Source organism: Muntiacus reevesi, chromosome 10 (genome assembly GCF_963930625.1).
Source record: "Muntiacus reevesi chromosome 10, mMunRee1.1, whole genome shotgun sequence".
Classification (NCBI taxonomy): domain Eukaryota; kingdom Metazoa; phylum Chordata; class Mammalia; order Artiodactyla; family Cervidae; genus Muntiacus; species Muntiacus reevesi.
This window is the reverse complement of record NC_089258.1, coordinates 20,379,822-20,395,711: the sequence shown is the minus strand read 5'-3', so window position 1 is coordinate 20,395,711 and position 15,890 is coordinate 20,379,822. Positions and strand designations below refer to the sequence as shown.

Sequence of the window (15,890 nt, the reverse complement as noted above, 5' to 3'; positions counted from 1 at the left end):
ACAGTTTGAAAAGGAAAAAGGGTGAGGTAGGGGTTGAATTTAATTGTTTTGTCCTGTTTTTCGTGGGGATAGCCATTTGTTTTAGCTCTTTTTGTTGAAAAGATTATAATTTTTCCATTGAATTGCCTTGGCACTTTTGCCAAAAACTAACCGGCTCTGTATGAGTGGGTCTAATTCTGAACTATGTTTCTCTATTGGTCTGTGTATCTATTTCACTGAGACCCTAATACCATGCTGTCTAGATAACTGTTCATTTATAGCACACCTTAGGGCTTCCCTGGTGGCTCAGATGGTAAAGAATCTGCATGCAATGTGGGAGACCTGGGTTCGATCCCTGGATTGTGACGATCTAGAGGAGGGCATGGCAACTCACTCCAGTATTCTTGCCTGGACAATTCCCATGGACAGAGAAGCCCGAGGGGCTGCAGTCCACAGGGTCAAAAAGAGTCTGAGTGACTATTTTCAGTTGAAAATGACTGAGGGGCTAAGCACACAGCACACACAATACATCTTAAAATCAGAAGTGTGAGTCCTAAACCCTGTTCTTTCTCAAAACTGAGTTGGCTATTCTAGGTTCTTTGTATTTTCACATACATTTGGTAAGTAGCTCCTCAATTTCTATATAAAAAGACTCCTGAGATTTTGTTTGGGATTGCACAAAATCTATTCATCAGTTTGTGGAGAATTGACATCTCAGCAATAGCAAGTCATGAGCATGATATGCGCTCCATTTATTACAGTTTATGTTTTCTCAGATTCATTTTATCATTTGTGCATCTGTTAATGTAATAATAAATTTATTCAAATTTATGTATAACCACACTAAAATATTTCATATTCTTTGATAACATTATAAATGAGATTTAAAATTTTAATGTTCTAATTTTTCATTGCATTTGTAATTTACAAAAATTTCCAGTTTACATTGTACTCTTAGTATATATGAATACAATGGATTTTTGTATATTGACCTTGTATTCTACAACCTTGTAATGCTCATTTGTTAGCTTTAGCAGCTTTTTGTAGGTTCCTTAGATTTCTCTACACAGAGTTTCATGTCTTTGTGAGGTAGTTTGTGAGGTAGATAAAGATGGTTTTATTTCTTCCTCTTTAACCTGCATGCCTTTTATTTAATTTTCTCACAAGGACTTCTATGGTAGGCAGAATAATGGCATTAGAATGTGCATGTTCTAATCCTAATATCTGAAAATGAATAAATTAGTTGACATGGCCAAAGGCAATTAAGTCTGTGGATGGAATTAAGGTTGCTCACCAGTGACTTCAAGAGATTATTTTGGATTATACAGGTGGACCCAGTATAACCATAAAGGCAAGAAGTTGGCAAGTAGGAGGTCAGAGTAATGAGGTAAGAGACTAAAGTTGCTTCTTGCTGTCTTTGAAGATAAAGGAAGGGGCTGTGAGCTGAGGAGTGTGGGCAGCTTCTAGAAGCTGAAAAAGCAAGGAAATGGATTCTCCCCAAGATCCTCCAGCAGAAGCCAGCCCTATCCACACCTTGATTTTAACCCAGTAAGATCTGTGTCAGACTCTTACCCTATAGAGCTCTAAGATAATAAATCTGTGTGTCTTTAAAATGTTAAAAAAATTTTATTAGAATATAGTTGCTTTAAAATGTTGCATTATTTTCTTCTGTACAGCAAGTGGAATCAGTTACCTACATACGCGTTTCCCTTACTCCTGGATTTCCTTCCCATTTAGTGCCCCACAGAGCACTGAGCAGGGTTCCTTGTGCCCTGGAGTTTATCCCCCTTAGTTGTCTATTTATACACAGTGGTGTGCACATGTCGGCCCCAGTTTCCCAATTCATCCCATCTCCTTCTCCCCTTGGTAACTGAAAATTTGTTTTCTATACCTATGACCCTATATCTGCTTTGCAAATAAGTTCGTCTGTATAATTTTTCAGGATTCCACATATAAGTGACATTATATGATATTTGTCTTTCTCTTTCTGACTTCACTCTGTATGACACTCTGTAGGTCTATTCATGTCATTGCAAATGGCATTAATCCATTCCTTTTTATAGCTGAGTCATGTTCCACTGTATATATGTATCACATCTTCCTTATCCATTCACCTGTCCATGGGCATTTAGGTTGCTTCTATGTCTTGGCTATTGTAAACAGTGCTGTAATGAACACAGGGGTGCTTGCATCCTTTCAAATTATGGTTTTCTCTAGATATAGCCCAGGAGTGGGATTGCTGGGTCATATGGTAGCTCTATTTTTATTTTTTAAAGGAACCTCTATGCTGTTCTCCATAGTGGTTGTACCAATTCACATTCCCACCAACAGCGTAGGAGGGTTCCTTTTTCTTCACACCTTCTCAAGCATGTATTGTTTGCAGGCTTTTGGTGATGGCCATTCTGACCAGTGTGAAGTGATACCTCATTGTAGTTTTGATTTGCATTTCTCTAATAATCAGTGAGGGGCTTCCTTGGTGGCTCAGTGGTAAAAAATGCAGGAGACATGGGTTTGATCCCTGGGTCAGGAAGATTCCCCTGGAGAAGGAAATGGCAACGTACTCCAATATTCTTGCCTGGGAAATCCCATGGACAGAGGATCCTGGCAGGCCACTCCACGGGGCCACAGAAGAGGTGGCTATGACTTAACAACTAAACAACAACAACAACAACAACAATAATTAGTGATGTGATGTTGAGCACCTTTTCATGTGCTTTTTTTTTGCCATCTGTATGCATTTTTTGGAGAAATATCTATTTAGGCATTCTGCCCATTTTTTGATTGCTTTGTTTTTTGATAAATATATATGGTTTTAAGGCACTGAGTTTGTGGTAGCTTGTTACAGCAGCCCCAGGAAATCAAACAATATCCAATATTGAAGAAAAGTGGTGAGAGCGGACAGAAGATGCTTTTTTAAATGGAGTGCACTGATTTTTAAATAATGCTCATTACAATAACAGTTGAAAGGAAGGCCATCTCCTGAATTCCTGCCATGAGTCTGATCTGTACTGAGATGGGTCTGGGCCCATTTAATATTAATCCTGATGCTTGCCACTTGAGAGCTGAAGGGTGTTTTAGCGGATCTTCTAGCAGAGTGGGGAGACATGTTTCTGTCATTCTGTTTCTCCATCAGACTATCTTTGCTGTGACATTTACTTTGAGCATTAGGGATTCTATACTGTACTATCTGAAAAATCAGGACTCCTTGACTGACTTTTTGGAAAAAATTATGAGAAATTCATCTAACTTAGAAGAGTGTAGCAAGGCAGATATATGTTGCTAAAATTTCCTTAACACTCAGGAATCCAGATTGAATCAAATCCATCTTTAAAGCTGGCCTGTCTCAGGGGCTAGTCTTTGTTCAGTAGGACTTGTCTTGAATGAGTTTCTGAGATCCTAGCTGCTGCTGTTGCTACTAAGTTGCTTCAGTCATATACGACTGTGAAGAAGCAGTGGGCAGCCCTGAGAAGTGGCATGCTGGGTGAACATGCCTTGTCTCCTGGTTCACTCTGGCCTTGGTGTGATAGAGGCGGGGGTACTACAGAGGCTCTTTCTCAGCCCTGACTCCTTGTGAGAGAGGAAGCATCCAAGTTACTGGGGCCAGCAGGAGTGCATTTCCTGCCCTTAGACTTAGGTTATTAAAGTGTCTGAGAAGTGGGGTCTGTCTTTGGATTGAGTTTCTGCACATTGGCTGTTGGCTGGCAGCCTCCCCTCCCCTCCAGTCTGGGCTCTCCTATGTAACCTGAAATTTCCCCAGTGTCCCTGTCACAATCGTAATTCTCTGGTCTTCTCTTCTCTGTGGTGAATGCCCCTGCATCAGTTCTTCACTGCTGCAAAACAAATATCCCCAAGCTGGGTTCTGTGAAGCAACAGCAAGGCTTGGCTCACCGCCCTGCAGGTTTGCGGCCACTTGGCCAAGAGGGTGCGTCCTCTCGGGACTCCTCAGGAGGTAGTGGTCACTCTAGCTTGGTCATCTCCACGTCCCCAACTCCACATCTGGAGGCTGATGCTGGCTTTCGGCCGGGACTTCTTTCTGCTGGCGCTGTCCGCCAAGACCTGTGGCCTCCTCATGTGGCCTGGGCCTCCTCAGAGCACGGTGGCAGGGGTCCCAGGGATGGCCTGCAGAAGAGCCAGCTGTCACCTCTCATGACCTGACCTCAGAAGACACGTGGTATCATTTCCACCCCGTCCGGCACCTCAGATGAAAGTCACATGTTTGAACTGAGGGGAATGGGCTCTCTCTTTTGTTCACAGTCATGTCTAGAATTTTTGGACATGTTCTAAAACTTCCACAAAGTCCTTTAGGGATTCTCTGGGTTTTCTGCGGCTGCTGTAATGAAGTACCACAGACTGGGTGGCTTAAACAACAGGAATCTGTTCTCTCCTGGTTCCAGGGGCCGGAGTCTGACTCCAGGGTGTAGGCTGGGCTTCTTGCTTTGCGGGGGCTCAGCACAGAATCTCTTTCAGCCTCTGGTGATCCTGGCAGCCCTTGGCGGTCCTTGGCTTGCAGCTGTGTCACTCCGGCCTCTTCTTTGTCTTTGCTCGGCCTTCTCTATGCATCTGTGTTCAACCTTTCCTCTTCTTCCAAGGACATCCGTCACTGGACTTAGGGTCCTACCTTCAAGGGGGCAGGAAGTGTGATCTTCCTAGGCAACTAGAAGGAAAGTAGAACAGAAATGTCCCCCACGGCGCTCAACTGCAGTGGGGAGCCTCATGCCAGCGTGCAGAAAGGAACAGATAAGAGACACAGGATCCTCAGGATTTTCCTCCTCCCAGACAAAGGTCTGTTGGGCTAAGTGATCTCTTTTGGCCCAACACACGGCTCATCTTTCATGGCCTTGCAGTGAGCTGTGTCATGTGGCTAAGTCTTCACCCACAGAATGCCGGAGCAGAAGTGATATGTGAGCTCAGGTAAGGAACATGGTCACCCCAGGTGGACGGGGAGCCATGGGGTACACACAGAGTATGCTCTTTGGACTGGTCCATAACTGCTACACCCAGGAAGAGAGGAGTTAGTGCCAGAATGCAGAGTAAGTGCGTTGCCAAGTACATTGTTTTGTCCTGGGAAGGCTTTCTTTGTAAAATAAGACTCTCAGTGAAGGAAGCAGAATGTTGACTTATATTCTAGTGCAAGTTTCTTAACTAGTTTCAGCAGGGCATTCCTGCTGCAGGGGATGGTGGAGAATGACCCAGGGCAAACCCGGTCCCACGGGCCTGCTCCCCTGGGAACTTTCCTGTCCCCAGGCCCTGTGGTGTTAAGTCTCCTCGTGACAGCACGATGGCCTTCCTCTCACTGACACGTGTCAGCCAGCATCCCACAAATGAACAAATGATCACCCAGCTTCTCTCACTCTTGAGTTAAACATTCAAACAAGAATTCTTCCAACTCTAGGACTTTGGCAATACTCCAAGATAAATAAGAGGGTGGACCTTAAAAAAAAATAAGGTTCTAAATTGCTAAGAGACTAGATCCTGACTGTTCTCAACACACAAAAGAAGATGATAATTATGTGAAAGACGGAGGTGGCCAATGAGGCTACAGTAATCTTATTGTAACATACAAATGCATCAGGTCATTTGTGCATTTCGAACTTACACAATGTTATATGTTGATTATGTGCTGTGCTGTCACTTCAGTGGTGTCTGACTCTTTGTGACCCCATGGACTATAGCCCACCCAGTTCCTCTGTCCATTGGATTCTCCAGACAAGAATAATGGAGTGGGTTGCTAAGCCCTTCTCCAGAGGATCTTCCTGACCCAGGGATCGAACCTGTGTCTCTGATGTCTCCTGCATTGGCAGGGGGGTTCTTTACTGGGTTTTTTACTGCGAGCGCCACCTGGGAAACCCATATATTGATGATATCTAAATTTTATTTCATTTTTTTTTTAAAGAAGAAGAAAGGTGGGCTCTGGGGTCAGAAGGCAGAGCTCTGTCCTGACTACTCGCTGGGGCCCTGGGCATATTTCATAACTTGATGAGCCTCAGCTTCTCCCATTGATTGGCTTGGTGATGCTAGGAGTGCTACCTTTTTGGGCTATTATGAAGATTAAGTGAGAGCCTGACTGTAAAATGGTCAGCACAGCACCTGACACAGAAGTGCACGATTGATGTTACTATTTCTATTACTGCTACTGTGAATGACATTAAGAAAGGAAATGTCACAGAAGGACTTTCTTGACTCAGAGAGAGCGTATTCCGGTCGGACTCAGGTGAACAACTGCACACCTTTTGGGAGGCTGTGATGCGCACGCTCTCAACCATCTGGCTTTCCAGGACTTAGTCCGGTCGCACACATTCTGTGGTGCCACTCACAGCGGGCAAAATCCGAGGTCCAGCTGCTCCCCCACAGAGGGGGGAGGCCCGGGGACCCTGCCGCCAGCCCACCCGCTCTGCCCGTGGTTCACAGGCAGAGCAGAGGCCGTGCCCCTGGCTGGCCCCTCAAGGAGACCCTGGTGCTGGGGCAGCGGCTGGAGTTGAGCACTAATGGAAGCTGCAACCTTGAATGTGAGGTTCACTCATGGTAGGAACTGCTCAGCTCTTCCTGGAGTGTTGCCTCGTTTTCACAAAAATGACTCGGAAAGGACAATTTTAAACTTATCTCCTATCTTATCCTCCTTTCCCGGACGTCTAGGCCGTTGGGTCACTACATCCTAGGTCCTGCTTGGGTGGCGATGCTACCACCTGGGAGGCTCCATGGGCTGGCTAGACCCGGGGCTTGGAACCACCAGGTCTAAGCTGAAGGTGGTGGCCGTGGAGGTCTCTAGGCAGGTCGTGGCCAGGCCCATTGTGTTCCCCCGCCTTTATTTCTGTCTCAGCCTTGGTGAGTTCAAATATGTCTGTGGGTGTCAGAGTATAAATTGGTGCTCGCCGACATGCTTCTGAAATTTTGCGTGAATGCTGCTGTCTGACATTGTATGTGTGTATGCGTGCATGCCAGGTCACCTCAGTCGTGTCCTCCTCTTTGTGACCCTGTGGACCGTAGCCCTCCAGGCTCCTCTGTCCATGGAATTCTCCAGGCAGAAGTACTAGAGTGAGTTGTCATGCCTTCCTCCAGGAGATCTTACTGACCCAGGGATCAAACTTGCATCTCTTATGTCTTCTTCATTGGCAGGTGGGTTTTTTTTTTTTTTTTTTTTTTTTTTACCTCCAGCGCCACCTGGGAAACCTGTATATGTGTATATTCAGATCCAGATTATGGAGAATACTCTCCAAATATCACACCCCTTGTGTTAAGGGGAGAATTCCTAAATAAGTCAGATGATCCAGGGCAGAGGGAACCTTTGCTGAAAGCTTCTGGGATTTAACAAATGATCAAGAAGATGCTAGCCTGCTGCTTTGTTTTTAACATCCATAAAGTCCACAAACTGTCCAGCCTGACCCCGACCTTGTTGGTTGAGCTGTGGGGTGGTCAGGCCGCCAGCCCCTGCCCTGTGGGGGAGGGGTGGGGCTGGGGAGTGGACAGCTGGCCTCAGCCTCAGATTGTCCCCTGGGTGTGACCTGAGCAGCTGCCCCAGAAGCAGGCTGCCAGGGGTCACCATGTTACTTCTGCTTAGTTGGGTCTAATTTTCAGCAATAAAATTTCCGCCAGAGCATGTGCTGCATGTGGGGTGAGGGGGGATGGGCGATGGGGACATCTGTGTCCGGGGACCCAGGCCGGACCCGCTCTGCCTCTTCTCTATCCAGACATTCTCTGTACGAGCGTCATACTGCAGACAGGTGCTGGCGTTGAGGCTGGCCTTCAGGCCAGCTGAGCCCACGTGAATTGAGGTTTGTGATCCTGACCCCATGGGAGGGAGAGCATCTGTCTGTGCGTGGTTCAGTGTACAAAGAGTCCCTCCCAGGCTTTCCTGGGCCTGCTGGTTACTGGCTGCACGAGGCAGGGCAGGGGCCACAGGGAAGGACCCAGCACCGGGGAGTGGGTGGCCCATCACCCTGCAGAGCGGCCCTGCGCTCGCCTGCATGGCCCCTCAGCCACCTACTGTCAGCTTGAGGGAAGCTCAAAAAGCCCAGTCATTCAGTCATGTCTGACTCTTTGCAATCCCATGGACTGTAGCCTGCCAGGCTCCTCTGTCCATGGGATTTTCCAGGCAAGAATACTGGAGTAGGTTGCTATTTCCTTTTCCAAGGGAAACACCCCTAAAATTAATTTCATTCCTTGTTACTGCTTTTGGAGAACTCCTCTCCACCCCCTCAACCCTAGCTTCCATGAGGAGGGTGTCACAGCTGTGGTCATCTCCCTTATTTCAGTGCCTCCTGAACTGGAGTTGTATCAGATTCCCTTGGAGGGTTTGTTGGGGTTAGGGTTAGAGTAACAGATTACTAATAGAGTAATGCTCAAAATTCTCCAAGCCAGGCTTTGACAGTACGTTAACTGTGAACTTCCAGATGTTCAAGCTGGATTTAGAAAAGGCAAAAAAACCAGAGATCAAATTGCCAACATCCATTGGATCATTGAAAAAGTAAGAAAGTTCCAGAAAAATATCTACTTCTGCTTTATTGACTTTGCCAAAGCCTTTGACTGTGTGGATCCAACAAACTGTGGAAAACTCTTCAAGAGATGGGAATACTAGACCACCTGACCTGCCTCCTTAGAAATCTGTATGAGGGTCAAGAAGCAACAGTTAGAACTGGACATGAAACAACAGCTTGGTTCCAAATTGGGAAAGGAGTATGTCAAGGCTGTATATTGTCACCCTGCTTATTTAACTTACATGCAGAGTACATCATGTGAAATGCTGGGCTGAATGAAGCACAAGCTGGAATCAAGATTGCTGGGAGACAAATCAATAACCTCAGATATGCAGATGACACCACCCTTATGGCAGAAAGTGAAGAAGAACCAAAGAGCCTTTTGATGAAAGTGAAAGAGGAGAGTGAAAAAGTTGGCTTAAAGCTCAACATTCAGAAAACTAAGATCATGGCATCTGGCCCCATCACTTCATGGCAAACAGATGGGGAAACAGTGGAAACAGTGACAGACTTTATTTTTGGGGACTCCAAAATCACTGCAGATGGTGACTGCAGCCATGAAATTAAAAGATGCTTACTCTTTGGAAGAAAAGCTATGACCAACCTAGACAGCATACTAGAAAGCAGAGACATTATTTGCCAGCAAGCTCCAACTAGTCAAAACTATGATTTTTCCAGTAGTCATGTATGGATGTGAGAGTTGTACTATAAAGAAAGCTGAGTGCCAAAGAATTGATACTTTTGAACTGTGGTGTTGGAGAAGACTCTTGAGAGTCCCTTGGACTGCTAGGAGATCCAACCAGGCAATCCTAAAAGAAATCAGTCCTGAATATTCATTGGAAGGACAGATGCTGAAGCTGAAGCTCCAATACTTTGGCCACCTAATGTGAAGAGCTGACTCATTTGAAAAGACCCTAATACTGGGAGAGATTGAAGGCGGGAGGAAAAGGGGTTGCCAGAGGATGAGATGGTTGGATGGCATCACCGACTGGATGGACATGAGTTTGAATAAGCTCTGGGAGTTGGTGATGGAGAGGGAAGCCTGGCGTGCTGCAGTCCATGGGGTCACAAAGAGTCGGACATGACTGAGTGACTGAACTGAACAGTTTACCCTGCCCATGCCCAGGGTTTCTGATTCAGGAGCTCCAGGTGGGGCTGAGAATTTGCATTTGAAGCAAGTTCCCAGGTGATGGGAGTGGGGGGGACACCTGGGGACAAAACCCTCCTGGTGTCCGGGCTGTGAGACAGATTAGGGTTGCAACCCCACCCAGTGTCCCATGGAACCTGGCTTTATGGTCCATGACAAAGGGTTTGTTGTTAAATAAATGTGGCATTGTGGCAGGTTCACACCTCTCAGACATGCCTGATACACTGAAGTGAAGTGAAGTGAAAGTCGCTCAGTTGTGTGCAACTCTTTGCAATCCTATGAACTATACAGTCCATGGAATTCTTCATGTCAGAGTACTGGAGGGGGTAGGCTTTCCCTTCTCCAGGGGATCTTCCCAACCCAGGGATCAAACTCAGGTCTCCCTCATCGCATGCGGATTCTTTACCAGCTGAGCCACAAGGGAAGCCCAGATACACTGTGATGGGATAAAAGGGATAAAAGCTTTTTTTTTTTTTTTCTGATTTGTTTTATTGATGCCTGGATGCTCAGTCCTTGACTGGGTGCTTCCAGAGAGGGTTCAGCAGCTCCTTCTGCGGCTGCTTCTTGGTCTTCAGCAAGTTGAGTCAGCGGCGTGTTGTCTTGGGCCACGAATCCAGGGCCTTGTACTTCTTGCCCTTATAGAGTTTCCTGAGGTTCTCTTTCTGAGTCTGGTTAATGACGGTCCATACATGATGGATTGTATTGGTGATGGATTTATGAACAACCCGGATCTTGGAGAGTTTGGAAGCCATGCTGCCTGTCGCTTTAGTGACATGCCGCTGGGACAGCTGTACCTTCAGCTCCTCTTCCTGTTTCAGCAGCTGCTCCTCCTTCTTGCTGCGAAGGTTTCCAGCCTTAATCCTGGCCATGGCTGTACAGGCTGCCTCTGCTGCCTTCTCGGAGGGAAAGAAGGGGTAAAAGCTTGGATGAATCCTGCAGGGCAGCACCAGGCTTCCTTTCAGCCCACATTCCCCCAACCTATTTAAATATGGGGCGCATCTCTTGCACCATCCCTTCTACCTGGAGTAGGGTTCCATCAGGCATTAGTTTAAGAAATGGATCCAGAGCTTTATTTGTCTCCTGAGATTCTGTGTAGTCTGAAGGTGGGACAAAGCCCCTCACCCTCCATTCACGACGTGTCCCCTGCTTAACTTGCCAGGATGAATCTGACTTTGTGAGGCTGTGTTTGGGGGAGACGTGTGGGCTGTTCCTGGGCACCTACCTTCCAGGCTCTTCCTCACCCCCTTCCATGTCTTCCTCCTTGACTCTGGGGGGCTCCTGATGGAGGCTGCAGGAAGAGGGAGGTGGGAATGATCAGCATGGTTGGGGGTGCTTGGTAAAATTTCAGGGCCTCCTGTACTGTGGACTTGCGGTGGTCAGAGCCTCTGTTCTGTCCAGCCCCAGCCCCAGTCCACGTCCACTGCTTGAGTATAGAATGCGCTCACTAATGATTATGGCCAATGATCCTGCCTGCCCATCCTCCTCCGGTTTAAAGCAGAGCTGGCCTTTGGGGAGACCAGTGAGGACTGCTCGGGGCATATGGATCTTATTTAGGAAATGCTTCCTGATCCTGTGGACTGCTGGTGGAAGCCCCATCAGCGGTGGGACTCAGGGGCCCTGTTCTCCCATCGTGAAAGCAGGGCGGGCCTCTGGGCTCGGGGGGTGGGCTGACCAGCACCCTGGACCACACTGCATTCCCAGCACTGGGGAGGGCAGTAGCCCTGCAGTGGAGAGTCGAACTTTCTCAGAGTCCTGCTCTCGGCAGGCTCCTGGACAGGCAATTCTCTGTAGCCCTTAAGGTTTCTGGGTTATCAGGGTCCCCAAATGGGGTTGTGCTTCTGAAGTCGACAGGGTCCTCCAGACTGCCTGGCAGAGCACTGGATTTGGGGGGGGGGTGGTCTATAGTTGGGCTGGTGGGCTTTGCGTTGCAACAATCATCTCTTTGTCTCTCTGTCTCTCTCTCTCTCACACACAATTGTACACATGGTCACTCAGGCTGGTCCTGTGCCCTGGAGGGCATGTGTGGGGGTGGCCGCGGGTGGTCAGGCCACTAGGTTTTCCCTTCCAGCAATGACTGGGGCAGGATGGCTTTGCAGGAGGAGAGACCTCCGTGTAGCCCGGGGCCTGCTGGCTGTCTGGGGCTGCTGTCAGTGTGACCACTTCTCCTGTCCCCACTGATATCTTTGCTGGTGAAATGACAAGGTCTGAGGCCCCCAGGGAACAAATATATCTGGTTCTGCTATTAAACGCACTGCGCTGGGTGGAAAATTCCCTTTGTTTTTCAAGGAATCCTAGGATAATGTGACCTGTACCTGTAATATGTTGAGGATAGGTTTTATTTGGGATGGTCTGAATATAGTTCAGAAATTGGTACCTTTTGGAAGCATGTGTGTGACAAGCTAGGCAGGATCTGAAAAATGTAGGGCCCAGTTGTACAGATTCTAGTCCCCCTCTGGTCTTAGGTGTTAAAACTTGATTGATTCAAGGGTGGAACATCCCCAGTCATCAGCTCGTTTTGCTGATAGAGGGAAATGCTGTGTATATTTTCTGAGATAAGCTGGGTGGATTTTGTCACATTTATGATCATATATCATGGGTTCTCTCTCTATTTCCCTTTTAGAATTCCTTCCTTCTTCCATTCACAAGCTTAGAAACTGTCTTGCAGCTTTGGAGAGGCTGGCCCTGGGCTGTGTGTGGCAGGTCCCTCGCCTTCCTGTGGTCCAGAGGGGCCATTTCCTCACCTATCTCTCCTTGTATCTCCCTTCTTCCTCTTTCCTGGGTCTGGTCTATGTCACCACCTATGATCTCCAAGTCTGAGAAGCAGGGATCCCTGTCTTTTTGGTACAGAGGGAATTCCTTTCCCATCTGAAATGAAGCAGACACTTTCTCTCACTCATCTAGTGCCTCTCATGGGGACAGTGTGTGGGGATGTGATCCGGGGTCGTGTGAAGATCAAAGGCCAACCACATCACCCTTGTGATGGAGATATCACCAAGAGGGAAGGAACGAGGCAGGAAACCCCCTCCCCCGGGGCGGAGCGGGGGGACTCCGCTGACTTGGACTGTGCCAAGTCTCACCAAGCAGTGTGGGAGGGGAGGAGTAGGTTCAGGAGGAGTAGGTGTGCGTACTCAGTCATGTCTGATTCTTTGCAATCCCATGGACTGTAGCCCGCCAGGCTCCTCTGTCCATGGGATTCTCCAGGCCAGAATACCAGAGTGGGTAGTCATTCCCTTCTCCAGGGGATCTTCTCGACCCAGGGATCGAACCCGTGTCTCCTGCACTGGCAGGTGAATTCTTTACTGATAAGCCATCTGGGAACTCTTAGGAGAAGCAGAGGTGACCTCAAAATGTGCTGAGAGTTGGGGGCCAGCAGAGGCTGCTGGACTGAGTGGGGAGACGATGGTGGAGCAGCAGGAGCTGAACCCCGGCCCCAGGCCAGCGTCTGCTCTTTATCCTCCTGGTATGACAACTTCAGAGGTCTCTTCCTCACTTGTCTTCATTTCCTGGGGGCATGTGTGAGTTTTTCTCCCATGGGGAGCAGTCTTCGGGTGGGACTGCTGAAGGTAGGTACTGCTTAAATAGATTGTCTTGGAAAAGAGGGGTCAGCCCCTGCAGGGATTCAGGACAAAGGGAGGAGCTGAACTCCTGTTCAGACCCTCGGAGTTGAGTCACCTGTTGTGGAGGCTGAAATTATCCTAGAGAAGGAGCGGTTCCCAGTCCCCTTGACCAGAAACCATGCCTGTCCAGCTGCGGACTTCCCTGGCAAAATGGAAATACACCACCCAGGCTCCCTTCTGGGCTATTAAAATTTAATGTTAAAGTTTAATGGGGGGAATTCCCTGGTGGTCCAGTGGGTGGGACTCTGTGCTTCCAATGCAGGGGCACAGGTTCAATCCCTGTTTGGGGAGCTAAGATCCTGCGTGGAGCTCCCCTAAAACAGATTAATAAAGTTTAATTTGGGGGGTGGGGTCCAGAGGAACTAGTAAAAATGTCCTATCTATCCAAATACCAAGGGAAGGATGTGAATGTATGATCCCTAACCACTGTTCTCAAGTTGAAGAGCTTGGATTTGCTGCTGAATCAGCAGAACGTCCTCATTCGCACTAGTTACTGTGCTGTCTAAACTTCTGAATGACCCTCAACATCTCCCTGCAGAGCACTCATTAACTGGGAAGTGTAAAACAGTGACTTAACATTGGAGAAACCTGGCCGACTCCACCGTGACCAAATAACCACCAATACGGAACCGAGAATAGGAACAGACCAATGAGAGCACGTGCTGACACCTGTCCAGTAGAAGACACGACATCATGACTTGCAACCTTTGAATTGAATTATGAGGGAGCATCAGATAAATCTTAGAGGCTGAGTTCTTCAGATGTCGGGGTCAAAAAAAAGTCCATGGCACTAAACAGACTCAGGAATGATTTCAGATTAAAGGAGACTGAAGAGTTGAAACAGGCAATCGTGCCAAGATCCTGGGCTTCCTTTGTCATACAGGACACGGTGGAGGCAATCCACAGAATCGCAGAATCATACTGCGGTCTGTATATTCGATAGTAGCTTCAAGTCTACCAATGTTATTAATAGCTTTCTGATTTTGATTATTTTGCTGTGGTTTATGATATCAGGGCAATATCTTTGTAGGAAATATTGACATATACAGTGGTAAAGAGACAGTGAGCCTGAGGCTTACTCTCAAGTGGTTCAGAAAAATATGTATAATTGAGGAAGAGATAAAAGGATAAAATGAATGTAATGAAATGGGGGAGCCGATGGAAGGATACACAGGAATACTTTGTTCTACTATGCTTGCAACTTTCCTGTGTCTGAATTTTGGTCAAGATTTTAAAATTTTAAAAAGATTTCTAGAACACAGGGACTGAAGACAGCTTATGTCTCTCTCTAGGACATCAGTCTGAGTCTACATGGTCAGGTGGGGACCCAGGACTGCCCCTATGCTGCTCTGTCACAACCTGGACCACAACCACAGGAAGGGAAAAAAAAAACTTGAAGCATAAAGCAAGCAATTCCTGTCTGAGCATGTGACATGCAAGTTCACGCTCCATTGGCTGGAGCTGGATCAGGTGACCAAGCTGTGTGCTGTGCTGGGCTCAGCCGCTGAAACGTCTGACCCTTTGTGACCCCATGGATCGTGGCCTGCCAGGCTCCTCTGCCCATGGAATTTTCCTGGCAAGAATACTGAAGCAGGTCTCCATGCCCTCCTCCAGAAGATCTTCCCTCCCCAAGGATCAAACCTGCGTTTCCTGCCTCTCCTGCACTGCAGGAGAATTCTTCACCTCTGAGTCACTGGGGAAGCCCCAGGGAGATCAGAAATTTGGCGTCCGCAAGGGAGATCTTGTGCAAAGGTGAAATGCTCTTCCAAGGAATAAGGGGGAGCAGACTTGAGGGGACTAGCTGTCTTCCCTTCTCTTTAATTCAGAGGTCATTTGGCAAATGGCCATGGCCCTGGTGAGTCTTGAGGTTGTGCATCCAGTTCAGAGGTCTCACACCCCACTGCTCAAGGCTGGCCTCTGCTGGGTGCCTCAAACCTCCCAAACACACTGTAGTCAGAACAGCTCCTCGCTCGCCGAGGTCTTCCCCCGGTGCTGCCCCGCCCTCCTGGTGTTCCTGCTGTCCAGAAGGCGGGTGAGTCCCCCCACACTCCACGCATACCTCTTGACCTGATTCACGCCCATCACTCTTGGCCAGTGTCTCCAGCAGCGCATTGAGTAGCTCTATGCCATGGGTGTCACCGTGATCTTACTAAAATGTGGGTGCTCAGTTTGGAGGGCTGGGCAGGGCCTGAGACTCTGCTCTCTGACAAACTCCTGAGGGAAGCCGATGCTGCAGGTCTCGGGTGGAACTGAGCCCCTTGGAGATGAAGGAGCTGACACTGCCATTACTGCAAGAGTGCAATCACGGATGGAGGTGGATGAATCGGTGTGCACTAGCGGGTGGAGCTACACTTGTCTGAGGTGGATGTCTTGTGGGGGTACTGTCCCTGTTCAAAAATGGCAGCATTTTGGAGCACATTGCCTCATAGGCCCCTTCAAGTTTGTTTGCCTATGAGTTGGTGAGAAAAAAAAAGAGAAAACCCATATATTCCATGTCACATGGCTGATGAGGGAAGTTTAGAACACTGAAGGACCTGGGGAGGTTCAGAGCATCTCTTTCTTCATATATAATTGCTATTTATTTATTTTTGGTTGCATTAGGTCTTTGCTGCTTTTCGAGAGCTTTTTCTAGTCTGCGTGAGCAGGGGCTACTCCTCGTTGCGGTAGCATCTCTTG

The 15,890-nt window shown here is 47.9% G+C and overlaps 1 long non-coding RNA gene, 1 other non-coding gene and 1 pseudogene across 2 annotated transcripts in view; 1 reads left to right on the top strand and 2 right to left on the bottom strand.

Moving 5' to 3' along the window:
- The window catches only part of LOC136176808 (uncharacterized), a 66,748-nt gene that overhangs the window by 39,350 nt on the left and 11,508 nt on the right, over positions 1 to 15,890 (bottom strand). The gene's annotated exons all lie outside the window — the stretch shown is intronic.
- LOC136176807 (large ribosomal subunit protein uL29 pseudogene) lies at positions 10,056 to 15,343 on the bottom strand (annotated as a pseudogene).
- TRNAG-UCC (transfer RNA glycine (anticodon UCC)) lies at positions 13,434 to 13,505 on the top strand. Its single transcript has one exon. It is a non-coding gene; the product is annotated as a tRNA-Gly (tRNA).